The sequence below is a fragment of the Schistocerca nitens genome, chromosome 4, assembly GCF_023898315.1.
Source record: "Schistocerca nitens isolate TAMUIC-IGC-003100 chromosome 4, iqSchNite1.1, whole genome shotgun sequence".
Taxonomy (NCBI): Eukaryota; Metazoa; Arthropoda; class Insecta; order Orthoptera; family Acrididae; genus Schistocerca; species Schistocerca nitens.
Window position 1 is genome coordinate 991347663 of NC_064617.1, and position 12480 is coordinate 991360142.

A 12480-nucleotide genomic window follows, 5' to 3' on the forward strand; every position below is an offset into this window, starting at 1 on the left:
ACTCGGGACATTTGCCTTTCGCTGACAAGTGCTCTGCCGACTGAACCACCCAAGCATGACTCAGGATCCGAGCTTCACTTCCAATGCCTCGTCTCCTACCTTTCTATCCATCCGGAATTTATCTTATAGTAGCTTTAGTAAAATAAGAAATTTGTATATGTAAATAAAATTCGAAACCTAACTTATCACATGACACGAAATTACAATCAATCATCAGCTTACAAGAAAGCAATTTACTGTCTAAACTTACTAGCACACTGAAACTGAGCCACACTGTCCTTATTCTTTATTGCTTCGTGAATGGACATGATAGGAATTAAAGTATGTCTTGAACCAAAACGCTGAATAAATGATCATGATTTGTGTAAGTGCTCCAATTCACACGTAATACACAAAGTAGCCGCTGCTGCTCATGGACTAGTTGCTGTGTATCTATTTTGTGTTTGGATGCGGGAATAGGCGTCTTTGGACAGATCGTGAGGTAATTTCTGCGGAGAAGCTTCCACGAAGTAACGAGACAAAAGGCTGAAACCGGGAGTAACTGTTGTAATAAAAAGCAAGACCAACACCGACAAATGAAAATAAATTCCCCCGTCGCCCGTGCGTTATTCCACTAGCTGCAACATAGTCCCATGGTTTGCCAGGACAGTAAGAATCCCTACCACCGAGTTCGAAACGCGTAACTTGATGGCTGCTGCTGACTCAGTGGGAAGGTGCTGTGATAAGACCGGCTGTTTTTAGATGGCAATAAAGCAAGATATGTAGGCAAATAACGAACAGAGGTGAAGAGGCGGGCGGTGAGAAGTTGAGCAGAATTCCACATCCTTTCATCGCGTCCCTCTGCCACGGCATTTAAGGCCTGGCTGGCTCCTCGGCCACGCGCAGAACACGGCCATTTAACGGGGAAGGCGGGCAGCGTTCATAAACACCGGCGGGCCGCCTCGCCTGCTAACGGCTAACTGCTCGCGGGCCTCCGCCGCCGAACACAGCCGCTACTGCCCCAGGCCGTACTACGGCACGTGGGGCCCTGCAGGGGAGCTGCCGCTAAGCCCCTAACACCCCAGCGCCCGCCTTAATAGTATTACTCTCAGCTATTAATACACTTACAAGCACCGCGCAGAGGGGATGAAGCGGCGCCATCCTTCTCCCCGTGCGCAGTTTCTATTGCTTAATAGCTTAATAACTCCGAGAGGGGGGAGCAAAAGTTCTCCCTCCTCCATCGCAATATTTTCTGTCTCAACTTCATTATAACATTTCAGTGGACTGAGAGCCTGGTTTCCGATATTTTCTAGTCTGTTCATACCGGAAACATGCAACAAAATTATTATTTAAAATTTTCTTATTGCCGTCGCTTGTTTTTGCTTGTCCATGCTCCACTTATTTGTGTATGTTGTAGATGGCTCTCAGCACTATGGGACTTAACATCTGAGGTCGTCAGTCCCCTAGAACTTAGAACTGCGTCTTCAGGCCACGAGTGGCCTACCACGGCCATCCGACCGCCGCGTCTTCCTCGGTGGAGGATGCGGATAGGAGGGGCGTGTGGTCAGCACACCGCTCTCCCGGTCGTAAGATGGTATTCTTGACAGAAGCCGCTACTATTCGCTCGAGTAGCTCCTCAATTGGCATCACGAGGCTGAGTGCACCCCGAAAAATGGCAACAGCGTATGGCGGCCTGGATGGTCACCCATCCAAGCGCCGACCACGCCCCACAGCGCTTAACTTCGGTGATCTCATGGGAACCGGTGTATCCACTGCGGCATGGCCGTTGCCCCCCCCCCACCCCCCTAGACCTTACAACCTAACTAACCCAAGGTCATCACACACATCCATTCCAGGGACAGGATTCGAACCTGCAACCGTAGCGGTCGCGTGGTTCCAGACTGAAGCGCCTAGAACCGCTCGGCCACTCTGGCCGGCTCGTATGTTGTAGACCTCTTATCATTTCATGGCAGTAGTGACGTCAGGTAGAACCAATAGCTGAGAAAATCACAATGTCCCTGCATTTCTGGTACATGACTCACACAGGCACAATTCCCATTACAAATTTGTGCACGGTCAAGAATAAAAAGTACGTTTCTTCCTTTTTTTTTGGACACAACGCCTGACCTACCCACCACAAGATATACTACTACATATCAATTTATCATAACAAATGTGCTTTTCATCTACTCATGTTTATTTGAGTTTTCTGCTACTCACTGAGGATTCCGCAACAAAGTTTATCTTTCACTTTGCTTTACTTTAAGAGTTATTACAGGAAGTGCTATGTGGGAAGATCGAATGGCAAATGCTTCTAGTATATCATCCAAAGCCTGTTGCCACCCTCTCAGTGTCATATGTATGTCAACGTGTGGCTTTTATACTCATACAGTTTGCGACAACTATGGACACCAAAAATTACTGTACGGCCTTTTACAGTTTTCGCAGAAAAATAGTTAACTATTTTTGTACATTACCAAGAGAAATCTCACGGAGCGAAAGTCAGTTATCATTAACAACGACTTTGTGTGGGAAGGACAGAAGAATCTGTTAGAGTTCCCCGTGTAATGCCTCATAGATGTAGCCTCGATACTATACAGGGTGCTTCCGTAAGAGGGTGCAAAAATTTAACAGGGCATAGAGGACACTCCAGTGAAGATTTAAGGTAGGGAACCTGCGGTCGGAGAAGCCAGCTTGAAGAGTAATAAGAATAATGAAATCACTGTGCTCCGTACTTGTTTATTTATGTTAGTTACAGTTAATTACGAATACCATCACTGACACAACGAACGTATCATTTGTACTCTATCTTACACAATGTGCCGAAACTGACGGTCATCAATCTCAATGCAAGCATGAAATTGGCAAATAAGTTTCTGATGAACCCTGACAAATGTCCCTGGTGTGTTTCGAATCACATCACAAGCAGCTACAATTCTGGCAGCTAAATCCACCTCCGTATCCACCGGGGTCCCATACAGAAGTGACTTTAGATGTCCCCACAGGAAATAATCGAGAGGATTCAGGTCAGGAGAACTCGCAAGCCATGGAATATGACCTCCCCTTCCAGTCCAGCGACCAGAAAATACAGCACTGAGGTATCCACATCCTCTCACGAACAGCACGTTCTGTCATGGGACAATATACATACGATACAACAGAGCCACCCTATGGACAAGTAAAATAAACGAAACCCGTATCATACATTCCTTGTAATCAGGATCGTCGTCCTTGTTTCCTTGCAGGAAATAAAGAATGTACAAGCAAATGAACAGCACAGTACGCGTAAACTTGTAGGCATGATGGTTGTAAATAAGTTGAAAAACAGTAATGCTAGACAAAGCGGCAGACAAGTCTACTTCCATATCTCCTGAGTATGGCTTTCCCTTCTCCAGGTTCCCTGCTTCAAATTGTTCACTGGAGCATTCTCTACGTTCTGTTACAATTTCTGTATGCTCTTACGGAAACTCCTTCTATATACATAAAACCATGTACATTGAATTTGTGCATAGTTATGAGTTATGTTCAACATTCCGAGGAAAGTAATACAAAGCTACAGGCAAGGACGGGTGGTATACACTGAGGAGCAAAATCTATCTGACCACCTGCCTAATAGCTTGTCTACCCGTCTTTGGAACGAGATACATCACTAATGCCGCGTATCAGGGATCCGACAGTTTGTCGGTAGCTTCGCGAAGATGTGTGGTATTAGATGTCTACGCACAGGTCGTTTAACTCTCGCAAATAACGGACCGCTGATTTGCGTGCGCGGTGATGGCGCACGATAGCGAACCAGATGGAGTCCATTCGATTTACATCAGGCGAATTTGGTCGCCGAGACATCAACGTGAGTTCACTATAGTGCTCCTCAAATCACTGTCGCTAGAACAGTTATACTCCTGAAAAATAACACGTACGGGTGGTCTGCTGCGGAGCTCCATGTTCAACAACTTACGATGAACGGTGTGCTCCGAAACAATTGCGCGGGCACTAGCACTGTGCTCTTTCGGCAGAGATTCCCCAACTAACTATCTATCCTTCTTTACATAACAGGCAAGCCTCCGACGCCCACGTTCTGTGAAGATTCTTGGACTCCAAACATTTAGTGCCTCATGATAGTTTCACTGTCCTTCTACCCCTTTCCGTAGATGCTAACGACAGTAGCACACGAACATTCGACCAGCTTCGCCGATTTATGTATAATTGTTCACAGGCCCTGCGAAAGTATAATTTGCCCTTTGTCAAAGTTTGTCAGAGTTACTTATCTGAACGGCTCTCCCCTTTTGCAGCCCGTATCTTCGTTGGGGTGGTCCTCTGCCCGTGTCTGCTGCGCTTGCATACGTTTGTTAGCTAATCGTGTACCCGCAAGGCCACGAGGTGGCATCGAACGGCGCGGTGGGTGGACTGTCGTCATAATGTTTTCTCTGATCAGTGTACAATGTGTACAAGATCCGATACGAAACAATAAGTCTGAAAGACAAAGAGCAAAGCGGCCGGAATAAAAAGTGAGTAAGTACTGTTCAGTATATACATGGAAGGAGCAATCATCGAAATAAGATGAAGGTTTAAGAGGCTGATTGAAATTCTGCGTGAAAAGACAAGATTTGCTGATGACATTCCTATCCTCAGTAGAGTCGAGAAGGAGTTACAGGACATTCTGAACGGGACGAACAACCTAGCCAGTACAGAATACGGACTGAGACTACATCGAAGAAAAACGAAAGTGACGAGGAGTAGGAGAAATGAGAGTAGCTGTAAACTGAACATTGAAATTTACGAAGTAAACCAAATCAAGGAATTCTGCTACCTTGGAAACGAAACAGCATACGACGTACAAAGCTAGCAGGACATGAGAGGCAGATTAGCACGGAAGGAGAGCACATTTATGACAAAAGAATACTGCTAGTACCAAACATCGGCCTTAATCTGAGGAGGAAATTTCTAACATTGAACACTGTGGGACAGGAATGTATGGTAGTGAATCGTGGACAGTGGAAAAACCGAAACAGAAGAGAATATAACCGTTTGAAATGTGGTGCTACAGAATAATGTTGGAAATCAGATGGACTTGTAAGACAAGGTATTTGGTTTCTCTGCAGAATCGACGAAGAAAGGAATGTTTAGTAAACTCTGACGGGAAGGAAGTACAGGGTGGTAGGACATGCCTTTAAGGGTAATGTAAGCGCTTTCACGTTCGGAAATTCATTTTCACTTGCGATTTAAGACAGTTTACCAGGGGGATGCACACGAACCGTAATCACTATGATGTGTTCGATGCCGACTCACCTCGGGAGGTATGCGACGGCTAATTTTTTGATGAAGCCACAGATCGGTTGTGGTAGGCGGAAGGCGTCTGAATGCAGTGAACCTCTTCCTGCATCCAGTTTCAAGATGCAGAGTACGAATCCCACTCGTACAAATATGTCACTCGGTAGCTGAAATATCACGTGCCGGTGTGTTACTGTATTACTACTCTGTTGGAAAATGTTCGCCATGTAGTACACAGTTTTGGTTGCTGCAAGTATCATTATGAAAAACACAAAATTCGGAAAAAATGACCACCGCTATCCCATAAATAGTTCTCATTTAAGTATACGAGACAGTCATCGCTTACCAGGCACTTCTAGAAGATCCTGAGATAATATTCAATTCTCATCATATGTAGGTGACATCCGTAGGATGTATCTGGAAGCATTCTTCCAACTGGTAGAAACAAATGACGTTGAAAGAGAGAGTGTCTGTGACGTTAATATGAGTACCAAGTATGTTTCTTTTTTGTCAAATCGTGACAATTTTTATTAGGGAACCACGAAATTATTTATTACAAATACAAGTACACGGTGACAATTATTGAACTGTATGAAAAAACGTAAAGTAGTTAGAAACTACAGAGTGCACATACTTTATTCAACATTTAAACGTCATCCGAATGGAGGTTATCACATGTTCGATATGCCTCCCACCACTGGCCATGATGTGGTGCAGACGAGTAGCAATGATGCGCTGAGGTGTCGGGACGCCGACGCTGTCGATGATCTCCTGAATGTCTGTTTTGAGCTCAGCAGTGGTTTTGGAGTTATTGCTGTACACCTTGTCTTTAATATAGCCCCACAAAGAGGAGTTGCATGTTTTCAGTTCCGGAGGATATGGCTGCCAATCGAAGCCCATGCCAGTGGCGTCTGGGAACCTCAGAGCCGGAATTAGGTCCCCAAAGTGCTCCTCATGGACATCAAACACTCTCCAGATTCGACAGGGATGAGCTCCGTCTTGCATGAACCACATCTTGTCGAAACCAGGGTCACTTTGGATATTGGGCATGAAATCATCTTCCAAAACCTTCACGTACCGTTCGGCAGTCACCGTGCCATCAAGGGATATCGCACCGATTATTCTGTGACTGGACACTGCACACCACACAGTCACCCCGTTGAGGGTGAAGTGACTTCCCGACGGCGAAATGCGGGTTCTCAGTTCCCCCAAATGCCCCGGTTTTGCTTGTTGGCGAGCCATTCCAAACGAAAATGGGCTTCGTCGCTAAATCAAACCATATAACGCACATTAATTGTCATCGTGCCCCGCGGCCTACCGTGCAGTTTGAACGTCCTAACGCTAACCATTGAGAAGTTACGATGATTTTTTTTCATAGAATTCAATAATTTTCACGTTGTATGTTAAGGGGCTCCGGAACGCCTATACTTGCAATGTTAAAATAACGCTTATAAATTACATCATTCCTCACAAAGTATTTGAGGTAGGAAGTTGAAATTTTTACAGATTATTTATTGGAATATGGGCTACAACTTAACACAGGGATTTTACAAAATTTTAGTTCAGTTATTAAAGATGATTTTTTTTTTCAATTGTAATGAAAATTCACAACATTTTTTTGCAATTTTTTTATTATATATTCAAAACTTTACAGTTTTAGGGAAAAAGGCTGTGTTAAATTATGCAGAAGGTACTGTGTAACATTTACTGAAAGTTTGAAACAAATATGTTTGGAAGATCCTTAGAAAACATGTAATTAGTATGAGAAAATAAAAGTTTTGGGAATCGAGCGACAAAGATTGGATTAACTTTTTAGTGCATTCCAGGTCCATAGGATCGATTATCTTCATCCTCTGCAAACTCCTCCTCCAGCTTCCTCTTGTTCCTCCTCCTGTTTACTCTTGCTTGTATTTCTAGACTCTTTACAGCCCTGTCTGCAGCCCGAAGGCGTTCCTTGTCTAAAGCAAGCATCGCTCGTACCATGTTAGAACCTATCTTCATTCCCATATTTCTAAATGCCTTTGGCTTTCCAACATTTCTCCTTTTCTTAAAAGCCTTCAGAGGATTTGTAATAACTTTACTTTTACTCATTATTATACTTCAACAAAACAGAGACTCAAGAAACAGAATTAATTACGAATATTTTCGAGACAACGACAGAGTAAATAAACATGAAACAATCGACAATCACACCAGCGATATATATTGAACCATCACAGGCTAGCCACGACACATACATCAATAAAATGTACCTGATGAACACGGACGTTAATAATAACACCATTTGACAGCAGTTTAACAGCGCCACAGTGGGTCACACCCATGTAGAACACATTTCAAAAAAAATTTAAAAATAGTTGTAGTCTTCGGAATTGAATAAATTATATATCTATTAAAAGGTAATAGTCTGCAGATTCAGAAAACGCAAAAAAGTAAAAATTGAACTTTTCATGATTTTGAGCCTTTCCGGAGCCCCTTAATCAAAGAACGGTCTAACGACAAGGAAGTTTTTGAATTCATAGCTGTCGAATTATTGTATCTGTCAACCCTATACAAAAATCACTTTTTAGTGGTTCAGAACTGACGAGCGGTCTTACGTGTTTTGGACATCTGGAGTGGGTTGAAAGGAACGGTGTGTGTCTGTGCAGGAGCTGTTCTCCATCCTCAAGTACGCGTGACGAAGTGTCGGGTGACACACGAGTGCATAGGAACCAAAGCAACTGGAGCCAATAAGGCCGACTTTATGACACTTTGAAACTTTCACTTTAAGATCGTAATGGCGTTATAAGACAAGATTATGGGACCAGTTAATTGGGTAATTAATTGTGATGCATGGTTAGGGGAATGTATTTAACGTTATTGACAATAGTTGGTCTCTGCGTTTGCTTGATGGGTGAAGGCATTTTGCTCAATATCGCTGTCTGGGACTAGCCGTGGAACGGACAGAGGTATTTTGCCTTACTAGGGATAGAAAAGCATTTGTGACCCTTAGGAAGGGATGGGGGGGGGGCACATTCTAAAAGCTAAGAGCGGCTCGTTGGGTGGGTGGGTGGGGGGGGGGGGGGGGAGCAGGCGCTGCGTCTGGTGCAGTGAGAGGTATGCATCAGCGTGGCTCCTTTCCGGCGGCGAATACAATGGTCTGTTGTGTTGGGCGGATTTTGTCAAACGGAGCCCGGGACACGGGCAGAGCGCCGCCGGCTAAATTTTATGCTCTGAACACAGGGCGAACATTCCTGAAGTGAAACGGCGATGCCACTTCCCGTCTCCTTAGCTTATAACGAGAAAAATCTCCGCTAAATGGGAAGTGAACGCGGGTTAGAGTGGTGTGCGAAGCTCTGTGGCATTCGCCATGGGAACGATTGGCTAGAAGAATTTTTAGGATTGGGTCGGCTCTCTCCAGCGACCCAGCGTCCCTCTGAAGAAATAGTTACGGTAAGGCCTGCGATTGGGTACGCACTATGCCATGTTAGAAGCATGTTTCAGAACCGTATGCAGTGGGATTCTCTAATGTTACAAAGCGTGCGATTAGTGCAGAGATGTGGAATAACGCTCGCAATGATGTTTTAACGTATTTTTTTGACTGCTCCACGTGGAGTAATGTCGAAATTTTACGGAGCTAACGTAGAGTAAGGACACTCCGCCTGTGGGCGGCGTGAAGTAAGGACACTAGGGCCGTGGGAGGCGGAGAGCGAGGACTTCGGTCTTCGGGGTCGTGGAAAAAGAAGGATTCTGCCAGCAGAGCCGTCGACTATAGTTGCCGGCTACGGGAGTGTACTGGGGCCGGTTCTGGAGCAGATAGCTGTCCGTTGGAGATTACTTCTGAGGCAATACGCTGCACATTTTATCAGCTAACTTGAAACTTGTGTGGGTGTACGTGGGATCCTCGCAGCTTAGTCAGTGCCATTTCAGACAGGGGTTAGTTCACGACTAAAGTTGAGCCGTATTTAACAGCGAGATCCGCTGGACTTGCAAGTTAATGGGACCACCAACCAAGGAGGTTCGACCATTTTCACTTTTGTATTAATTTGTTAAAGTCCGTTGTCTGGTTATTTCATGTAGGAAAAAGTCGCGAAATTCCTTCCTTCACTACCTACACTTTCCCAACCCCAATTAATTTTTGTCGGTGTATGCTACTCAACTTTATCAGTCAGTGTACTTACCAAACTTGTATTTGATTGGAAATAAACATTTTCGTGTCGCTTAGTGCAGTCTATAATTCAAGCAGATAATATCCATATATCAATGATTTTAAGATTCCATCTCATTGAAGGAAATAATTTGATTAGTTTGACAATTAGTGAGTAAGATGTGAGTACTGCAAAAAAAATGGTTCAAATGGCTCTGAGCACTATGAGACTTAACTTCTGAGGTCATAAGTCCCCTAGAACTTAGAACTACTTAAACCTAACTAACCTAAGGACATCATATACATCCATGCCCGAGGCAGTATTCGAACCTGCGACTGTAGCAGCAGCGCGGTTCCGGACTGAAGCGCCTAGAACCGCTCGGCCACACTGGCCGGCGTTGCATCCTATACTGAGGCCGGCCGGCCCACTGCTGTTGTAAGTGGTCCTTGATGCCCTGGACACGCAGTGGAACAGAGCTGACTCCTGAGCCGGTCCCACACACATTCGGGGAAAGATCTGGGCCTCTTCCACGCAGGCAGTCCATAGGGACATCCGTCGTGTGTGGACGAGCATTGTCCTATTGAAAATGGCACCACGGTACAGTTGCTTGAGAGGTAACACATAAGGACGAAGGATATCCCTGACCTGCCGTTGTGCCGTCAGACTCCTCTTAATCACTCTCAGCTGTTCCTTGAAATCATACCCGACGGCTCCTCGCACCACGACACCAGAACTAACACCGCTGTGCCCCTGCAGAAGTTTGGGAGGATGGCATCTTTGCCGAGGACGACACGCTTGACGTGCTCCACGAAATGGTCATGTGGTAGTGGTGCGATGGTCGTGCAGAATAACGACCCATCGCTGAAGACAATGCGACGCCATTCATAAGTAACACGTGCCTCCCGGCCACGGTACTGTTCCTAACGCAATCGTTTGTGCCGTCGCGTTAACGGCAGCCCACGCGTAGGACGCTAATTTCGTAATTCAACTGCTGTCAGTCTCTGCAGGATGGCACAGAACGTTCAGGGAGTCAATCACTCGTATAGGATGTAAGGCACAGACGTGAAGTTGTTACGATGTGGTTGGTGCGTGCTCCAGTAGTTCTCCACTGAGGTAGTCAGACGTGGTCGAGGAGGACTTTGACACACTCTTGCCAGCCCTCACTTTCCTATGCAGACACACAGCAGGCCACCGTCATATCCGCAGCGCCTCATAAATGTGGATACTGGAGGATCTGCGCAGTCAGACAACCGGTTGGCTTCGCCAAAATATGCATGAACTTAAATGGACGCGACCATCACTAACTGAATGTAATTTCTATGTACAAAGTTTTCGGTATACTTTGTGGTATTACGTATCGTACACGGTATATTCATGTGGTTCACAAAAATGTGAAAGTAGTAAACTGCTCGTCACCTGGCCCTGAACTGATCTATTAAAATGAAACATGTCACACCGATCTGACGCACTTCAAGGTCGGAAGAGCGTCGTCATCGAATTGTGTCACAAACTTACTTATTTGTTTTATTCTTAACGCTCATTTATTACAATAGCCTATCTAATGTATATTCGACACATTTTACTCAAGTATTTATCATGTTCTGAATTACGTGTATGTATTTTATGTGACTACAGAAACTGTATTTTTCTCTTTCCATGTAAGTACTGACCATGGGGAGAAGGGGCGACCTCTAAAAACACGAAGCGCTACCGAAATCCGCTCTCACGCTGTAATTACACGAATTATAATCCCAAAAATTGGCGATATTTTACAGAAGCTCGAAATTTAGCGTGGACCTCAATGCGAGATGCGTATAATAGTTTCCACTTCGCATCTTTGTCTCGAAACTTGGCAGAAATTCCGAGGAGATTCTGGTCATATGTGAAGTATGCTACAGGCAAGACATAATCAATGCCTTCTCTGCGCGATAGCAATAGAGATACAATGGAAGACAGTGCTGCCAAAGCAGAGCTACTAACCACAGCCTTACGAAATGCCTTCGCAAAAGAAGACGAAGTAAATATTCCAGAATTTGAATCAAGAACAGCTATCAACATGAGTAACGTAGAAGGAAATATCCTCAGAGCAGTGAATCAACTTAAATCACTGGATAAAAACAAGTCTTCTGGGGCATACTGTATACCAATTAGGTTCCTTTATAATATATTTGTAATATCTGCATACTTAACAATTATATAAAATCGTTCGCTCGACTAAAGACCCGTACCCAAAGACGGGTAGTAAGAGTAATCCACTAAATTACAGGCCCATATCGTTAACGTCGATATGCAGCAGAATTCTGGAACATATACTGTGTTCGAACATAATGAGTTACCTCGAAGGAAACGGTCTATTGACACACACTCAACATGCATTCAGAAAACATCGTAGTTGTGAAACACAACTAGCTCTTTATTCGCTTGAAGTTATGAGTGCAACTGTCAAGGGATTTAAGATTCATTCCATATTTCTGGATTTCTGGATTTCCGGAACACTTTTGACACTGTAGAACACAAACGGCTTGTAATGAAATTTACTTGCTTATGTGACTGGATTCGTGAATTCTTAGTAAATGACGGAAACTCATCGAGTACAGCAGAAGTGATTTCTGGCGTTCCCCAAGGTGGTGTTGTAGACCATTTGCTGTTCCTTATCTATATAAAGGGAGACAATCTGAGCAGCCGTCTTAGCTTGTCTGCAGGTGGCGTTGTCGTTTATCGATTAATAAAGTCATCAGAAGATCAAAACAAATTGCAAACCGATTTAGAAAAGATATCACAATGGTGTCAAAATTGGCAGTTGACCCTAAATAATGAAAAATGTGAGGTCATCCACATGAGTGCTAAAAGGAATCAGTTAAACTTCGATTACAAGATAAATCAGTCTATTTTAAAGGATGTAAAGTCAACTAAATACCAAGGAATTACAATTACAAACAACCTGAACCGGAAAGAACACACAGAAAATGTTTTGGGGAAGGCTAACCAAAGACTGCGTTTTATTGGCAGGACACTTAGAAAACGTATCAGATCTACTAAGGATACTGCCTACTCTACGCTTGTCCGTCCTCTTTTAGAATACTGCTGCGTGGTGTGGGATCCTTAC

General features: G+C 44.3%; 1 protein-coding gene and 1 pseudogene across 1 annotated transcript in view; both read right to left on the minus strand.

Annotated features, from left to right (window-relative positions):
* LOC126252741 (dipeptidase 1-like) overlaps positions 1–12480 on the minus strand; it is a 1484085-nt gene that overhangs the window by 617400 nt on the left and 854205 nt on the right. The gene's annotated exons all lie outside the window — the stretch shown is intronic.
* LOC126254863 (5S ribosomal RNA) lies at positions 1653–1770 on the minus strand (annotated as a pseudogene).